This window comes from Musca domestica, unplaced genomic scaffold (assembly GCF_030504385.1).
Source record: "Musca domestica strain aabys unplaced genomic scaffold, Musca_domestica.polishedcontigs.V.1.1 3, whole genome shotgun sequence".
Taxonomy (NCBI): Eukaryota; Metazoa; Arthropoda; class Insecta; order Diptera; family Muscidae; genus Musca; species Musca domestica.
In genome coordinates, this window is record NW_026712299.1 from 19,893,851 (window position 1) to 19,899,850 (window position 6,000).

Sequence of the window (6,000 nt, forward strand, 5' to 3'; positions counted from 1 at the left end):
TTTCAGACGATTATCCTTCGTCTTCTATGTAATTCCGTGCGCTTTTTTTTTTTTCGTTTGCGATAAACCGTCACAACACTTATTTAAATTTTTTTTTTTTTGTAGCGCAGGAACCAGAACTACCCGACTGCGCCAGTTAATTCTTGTAGTAATCCGAGTATCAAAAAAACACAAGTTTATTCGTTGGTTGCTCAAAAATTACTCCTCTTTATTGAAAACAATAATTAAAAATGAAAGTTACGATTATAAACTTATTTAAAGTGAAAATTGCAATAACTGCATTTTGACAATTTATAAAATTATTAGTAATTCTATAGCTGGTGGCCTGTTTACAATTCTTTGAAATTTAAATATATGCTTATTTAACAATTCTTTTATTGAACAATTCTTTATTTTACAGTTCTTTTTCGGTCTGTTGAATTATTTAAAATTCTTACTAATTTTATATGTAGCAATTCATACGGTTATTGACTTATTAGCAATTCTTAATAATTTTTATTATTTATTTGCTTGATTTAACCTTGGTGGCTTTGTAGGTGCTTGTGTTAATGTTGTTGTTGTTGATGTTGTTTCTGTAACTCGGGCAAAACGTGCCTCATCGAAATAACGGTTTTTGACCCAATGTCTCTTTGGACCAAATCCGTTTCAGGACATTTGGGGTCGATCTAGCTATGTACGTCAGTCAGTCTGTCTGTCTGTCTAGCTGGTGCGCACGATAACTCTCGAAGGGAGTATCCGCTTTGATCCAAACTTGGTACATCGTAATATTATTATCAAACTTAGATCGAGTTCGGAGAAGGGCAATATAGGCCCACTCCTTCTGATACCACCCCCTCAAAATGTCAATATTTGTTTAAAAAAAAAATAGTTTACTGCACATAAAGATAAAGGATAATCCGATTTTGCTCCAACTTGGCATATCCTAATATTTTCATCAGTGCCATGTCAGTTGCGAAAATGGACAATATCGGCCCACTCCCTCAAGAACCTCTCCTACAAAGGGTTAACTTTTTGACGCTCATAAAATACAAAGTTAATCTCCGATTTCATTCAGACTTGGGACATCTCAATATTTTCATCAACACAAGATCTGATATAATGATAGTGGATAACGGACCATTCCTTCTGGTACCTCCCCCACAAAGGGTCAACATTTTAAAAAAACCAAAACTATTGTAACATAGGCATCCGGTTCTCTTCAAATTACATACATCACAATATTTTTATTAACCTAAGGTCTGGTGTGAAGATGGAATAAATCGGTCCACTCCTTCTGGTACTTCCCCCAGAAAGGGTCAAAATTTTGAATATTTATGAAGCTCATAAAACCAGAAATTAATCTCCGATTTTATTCAGACTTGGTATCTCTCAATATTTCCAGCAGCACAACATCTGTTATATAGATGGTACCTCCCCCACATAGTGTACCTGGTACCTCCCCCACAAAGTGTTCCATATTTTGAAAAAACAAACCGCTCAAAGAAAGCGAAATAAGCATCCAAGTCTCTTCAAATTTCACACATCCAAACATTTTCGCTTATGCAAGTTCTGTTGTGAAGATAACGTAAATCTGCCAACGCCTTCTGGTACCTCACCCACAAAGGGTCACGATTTCCAATTCTTATATCTGTCATAACTTGCGAAACAATTCGCCTATTCTTTACATCGTGCTTTATCAGAAAATGTGTCTTAACCAGGAATCTGAGATGAATTTATCGGAATTTATGATTGTCCAATATTTTTATCTTTCTTAGATGAAATATGAAAATGGAATACTTCGGCCCGCTCGCCCTCACGCATATTTCCACATTTTCCAATAATTTGCACATGTCTCATATAAAGTATAATAAGTAGTGACAGAGATGTCACATCGCTTAATGACATACCGCGTTTGATGCGTCAGTCCAAGCAGATTTTTTCCATGAACCAATACACGTCACGCGAGCGCTCTGAAATTTACATTCAACAGAAGAAGTCAATTGTGAAAACTCAACGTGATTTTAAAACATTAAAAAATGTGAGAAGTGCGCCTTCTAAGAACACCATTAAGCGTTTATACGAAAAATTTTCGACTGGTAAGGCTCTTTCTAATCCGAAGAGGCCATATAAAAGTCGACCAAGGCGATCGGCCGAGAATATCGCTGCCGTACGAGCCAGTTTTGAGAGGTCCCCAAGAACATCCCAAAATCGCCGTTCTTAGCAGTTGGGCATGGCTCTGTCCACTTTACAATGGATTATTCGCATTGATTTGCATTTTTTCCCGTACAAAATTTAATTGACGCAAAGAATGTTGCCTGCGGACAAGCCTCGTCGATTGGAATGGGCCCAAAGGGTCATCGAAAAAAACATGGGTCCGTCGAATATGGGCAACCCTGTATTTATACACAAAGCAGCTAGTAGAAACAAGTATATATACCATACAAACTTTCAGAAGTTTCTGAATTAAACCACTGTACCTTGGATCATGTTCATCCGATACAATGTTATGTATTGTTCATGGCTGGCAGTTTTCAACATTGCTTGGTTGCTGCTACTCATGGCTGTTGTTGGCATGGTGTGAGTATTTTGTCAGGTGTCATAAACATAGGATTTATTGCGCATGCGCAACATTCATGAAACAAAGCCTCATTCAATACCGCTCAGATCAGAGCAATACAACAACAACAACGAAAACTACAGCAACAAAGAAGCGATAAAATAATGAAACAAGAGAATTCGTTTTAAAATGTAACACTTATTACACGGCGAACAACATAAATCAAAGATGCACATGACAGCTTTCCAGGAGAAGAAAGGAAGAAAAGCAAAACGAAACGAAATGTGAAACAAAATATCCCCCCTATACATGGGCCTGGCCTGGTGACTGATTGTCAAAGAACGAAGAGAGAGAGCGAGAGTGTTAGAATTTTAAATGCCTTTCGAATGATTTATAAGGAATATAAGAAATTTATTGGTTCCAGAGCATATGCCTGCCGATCGCTGGTGCTGTGGCCCACATCGATGGACATGAGAGTGTGTATGAGTGTGTGTATGTGTGCGGTATGTGAGAATTTGTCTCTTTTGTGAATGGGTTTTAAAACAATCGTAATGTTTTTTTCAATGAATCGCCGAAGGCCAACACGAAGTGATTATATTTAAGACAAAACAATTTTCTTACATTGACACCACATGGCCTTAGTAGAAAAAAAAAACTTGTATTTAAAGGATTCTCTATGGACACTTCAATAATGCAAGCAATATAAATCATTTTTATTATCCATAATTTAGTTCAAGATTATTTTTACCTGAAATTACTTAATTTACTAATATATTTTTGGACATGATGCAACCAACAGCTGAAAGGACCCTAAAAGAATGTATAATGATTTCAAAAATTATCATCATTCGTTAAAATTATAAAATGATTCTTTTTGAACACTTCGTGTTATATGATCTTGTTAAACGCATTATTTTGTATATAATTTCACTGGTCAACAATTATTCTGTTACCATATCTACTGAAAATCTATGTTTCCAAATTACGTCTGTAAAAGTTGTGCAGTGGCCCATTAAGTGTTTTAAATATATAATTAAGTGTTCTATACATAATTGTCATGGCTCAGAATCATTGATATTCTAATTCTTCTAATTTCTTTAAGTTGCACAATATATATATAATGAAAGAATGAAATTTTGCATAGGCTCCTGTATCGATTCTTCATTTTCTAATGAATGTCAATATTGGACAAAAATAATGTGTTTTGCCACATCTATAAAAATAATGTGTGATCGTTTCTATAACAGCCTCCATGTCAAAGCTCAGCTCAATTATGAGTATTGTAAAATACTCTGATTAATTTTCTGGCCACAATAGTCTGTTATTTGAAATTTTGAATTAATTTTTAAGGATTTAGTTTCTGCACTTCAAAAGTTCGTTAGCGCGTCGCCTCCTGTTGAATTCATGGTAGAGGTCAACATATTTAAGATGAGTCTTTGAAGTTTTGCACAGACTTTTATTAATTTGGAATGCATATTATGGCTTTAGAGCAGTTATAATATGGAATCATATGGAATATATCAAACTTTGAATTGACTCCGAGAAGGATTATATTAAACAGGTAAAAAACCTGTAAGTTCAGACTGGCGGAACTTTGAATACCCTCCAACATTTGAAACTTTCAAAAAAATAACATCTGGAATTTGGCAATTTTCAAAAAAATAACATCCGCTAAAAATTCTCTTAAAATCTCAAAAATACCGAATGTAGATTATATATTGGGGTCTATACGACGACGTGGACCTGCATAGGCAACTATAGTCATAAACCATAACAATACTCAAATGCGAAACTTGAATAAAAAAATTCGGCGAATTATGCAGCTAAAATCATTAATATAGCGAGGTACTATTATATGGTGGCTATACCAAAATGTGGACCTGCACTGACAATTATCTGCCTTAGGCTTCAGCAACCATTACGAACTTCAAAAACCAAATTTGAAACATTTCCGGTGAATAATGTTGCTAAAATCATCAAAATACCAAATATCGGGAGGTACAATTATATGGGGCTATACGAAGACGTGGACCTGCCCAGAAATTGTTGTCTTAGGCTGTTGTATATATTAGAAACTTCAAAAACCAAATTTGAAACATTTCCGGTGAATAATGTTGCTAAAATCATTAAAATACCGAATATCGGGAGGTAACGTTATATGGGGGCTATACGAAGACGTGGACCCGCACACACAATTTTTATGCTGATCAAGAATATATATACTTTGTGGGGTCAAAAATGTATATTTCGAGGTGTTATAAACGGAATGACAAACTTAATATACCCTCCATACTATGGTGGAGGGTATAAAAATATGTATCGGAGCCAGAGATATATGGAAACCGTTATTCACCAAATGGAAATAATCTATTGAATGTGCAAAAATCTATTCACTCTGAGCTATTTGGTACACAATAACCTTTAAATCGGCTAAATATATATATGGAACCTATATCCAGATCTGAACCGCTCTCGATAAAATTTGGCAACGGTATTTCTGAACTGTAACTGATATCTGTACTAAAGATGATTGTTGTAGAGTGCATATTACGAAAGTTAGGCACTTAAACACCAAATGTGGGACCTATAGCTATATCTGAACCGATTTTCATTAAGTTTGAAGTACTTGCTTCTAGGCTGAATTCGGCCATACATGTCAAAATCCTCTTCATTTGAGCTGATATTAATCATCTGGTGCACCATAAATCTAGAATAGGATAAAAATATATATATGACAGCTAACCCAAATCTGAACCAATCATTATAAAATTTGATAGATGTATTTCTAGGCTATATCTTATATCTGGTACCAAATATCATTATTTCGGAGTGCATATTACGAATGTGAGGGACTTAAACACTAAATAGGATGAAAAAAATATTTAGGGCAGCTATATCTATATCTGAATTGATTTTCACCTAATTTAAAGCACTTGCTTCTAGGCTAAATTCGGTCCTATATGGGTTAATATTAACATAGTCGAACAATAAAATTGAAGCCTGACTAAGATATATATAGGAGCTATATCGAAGTTTGAACAGATTATAAATAATATTTATAGAGTTCGTCGTTGAGTCAAAAAGCGACGTGTAAAATTTTGCATTTTGTTCGCAAAAATCTATAAATCGACAAAAATAACGAGGGAGACTCTCATCTCCTTCTTCATATTACAATAAAATGCATAAAGTATCCTGTACGACATTGCGATTCTATCTATGTCCGTCTGTCCATGTTTGTAATTTGTAATCACGCTACAGGTCTCAATTATGGCGCGATCCTCACGAAATTGTGTATGGAGGTGGGTTTAGGGTCAGAATAGAAGCCTATTGTTTTTGGAAATGATCGCAAAATATTAAGGGGTTGAAATAGACCAAAAACTGAAAAATTCACTGATGTTTCACTTGCTCTACAGGCCACAATTATATATTGGCGGAATTTTGCATGGTGTTAGAGCATAGAGCTG